Source organism: Echinops telfairi, unplaced genomic scaffold (genome assembly GCF_000313985.2).
Source record: "Echinops telfairi isolate 266 unplaced genomic scaffold, ASM31398v2 ScPeMD7_7412;HRSCAF=8450, whole genome shotgun sequence".
In the NCBI taxonomy this organism is placed as follows: Eukaryota; Metazoa; Chordata; class Mammalia; order Afrosoricida; family Tenrecidae; genus Echinops; species Echinops telfairi.
This window is the reverse complement of record NW_022111312.1, coordinates 8,697,163-8,699,305: the sequence shown is the minus strand read 5'-3', so window position 1 is coordinate 8,699,305 and position 2,143 is coordinate 8,697,163.

The following is a 2,143-nucleotide window of genomic DNA, read 5'->3' as shown; positions in this document are numbered from 1 at the left end:
GGCCTCCGCAGGACTCAGGAGGGCACTGCGCCGAGCCGGCTAAGGGAAGGGATCACCAGAGAGCGGGAACTGAGAAACACTGCGGAAACGGAGGCATTTAAAAACGCAGGCAAACAGGGGCTCAAGAACATCTCCCTCGCTTCCAAAACACGTCCGTGGAGAGAAGGAAAAAATAAAAAACTCAGGATGAGAAAATGGGTACACAGGACCCAACACCGGAGAAGGGGAAGGAGGAAATTACCACGAAACATGGCTGAGCTGGAAAATGCCTCCCATGGGCGCATGAAATAGTCCCAGCAAGTTCCGGGGGGAATAACTAATCACTTACCTTTTGATGACTGAATTTCAACCGTCAGAGGCAATTCTGTGAGCAAGGCAAATGGGAAAGGTTACCACCAAGAAAGCAAGCAGCCGGCGGGCCGCAACCTTCTCCTCCGCGACATGAAATCCATGTTCGAGGGGGGAAATGGCGGCCCAAGAATGAGATACGCTGTGTAGGTTTGGCGAAGGCTATTTCTACATCTGGACTTGAAGACGCTGCAAATAGACTCACGTCTGTTGTAGAGCAAGCGGGATGAAGTTATAACAAACAAGCTTCCGAGTCAAACCGAGCCTTGAGGGAAGGAGTCACTGGAGCCATTGACGCCAACTGGCATAACGGTCTACCCAGGCAGTGTTCCATGCTCCACTGTGGGAGGAGCGAGTAGGGCCTTCAAAGCCAGGCAGCCGCCATCTAAGATACAGTTACTGATTTCTTCCCATCTGCTTTAAAGCTAAGGTGACCAGATTTAAAGCGGGCCACCATTGACCGGGGCGTGGGGTTCTTGATTAAAAATGTGGTCTATATGAACCAAATAGACCGTGCCCTAGCTTGTCGTGCATTCTTGCCAAAAATCAGGACTTTAAAAAATGCCAAAAAATCGGGACTGTCCCACCAAAAGCGAGACGGCTGGTCACCTCATTTAAAGCAGAGTGAGGAAAATCACAGACTCGATGAAACAACTGGTCCAAAGGACTAAGAGACCACAGGAAACACAGCCTCCACTAGCCAGAGGACAGCAGAACTAGACGGCGCCCAGCCCCCATTACTGACTGCTCTGGGTGGGGCCAAAGCAAGCGCTGGACAGATGGGAGGAAAATGTAGAACAAAATGGAAAGTCATTAAAAAAAAAAAAGGCTTTTGTTGTTTTTGGGGTTGGGGGAACCCATCTCTTGGCCTCTTTGACACCTTCTAAACCTGCAACTGAACACTCCCCTCCGCCCCCACCCGCAGCAAGTGACCAGTAATACGAGTGAGGGACATAGTCCCAGAACAGTCACCCCAAGGGACCCAAAGGGCAGCATTCACCCCAAAACAATGTTTAAGAGGCAAGGTCAGGCAGGCAGGCAGAAGGATGGACAGATGTGGATACGGGGAGCCCAGGAGGAAGCCAGAAGAGTGCTGTTACACTGAGGGAATGGCAGTCAATGTCACCCAACAAAATGGTTAGAAACCGTTCAATGGAAAACACATTCACTCTGTAAACTTTTATGACACCCTCTCCCACCGCCACACACACGCATATATTATGCACTTAATGAAGTTATCGTTCCTACTGAAGAGAAAAGAAAAACAAATCATTTCTTAAAGGGCAAGGCTTACGTCCCCTGAACAAAACACTGCCACCAATAACAGATAAATCAAGACAAAGAAGTCGTGATTGGGGAGCCTGTGGTCTTAAAATGATTTAAAATAAACGCAAACCGTAAAACCGATTTCATTGTAGCGTGCTGTAGTTATAAAACAAAGCAATTGAAAATGGATGGGTCATGAAAAGAAGTGATGAGATATGTTCCCAGGGGAGGCACAACTCGTAGAGGGGCGGGGAGAAGAGAATGCTGCCCAGCTCAAAGGATGTCACGCTGCCACGGGACTGCACTTGTATGAAATTTGTATGTGCTGGTCTGGGTTGACTAGAGAAATTCTAGGACACTCATAGATGTAAGACAGAGCTTTATAGCAAAGAATAATCGTACATTAAGAAAGCATCTCAGCCCAGTCCAGATCAAGTCCAGGAGTCCGATATTAGCCCATATGTCTGATCCTTGGATACCAGCCTGTAAATTCCTCTTCAGACTCACACAACACATGCAATGACGCCGA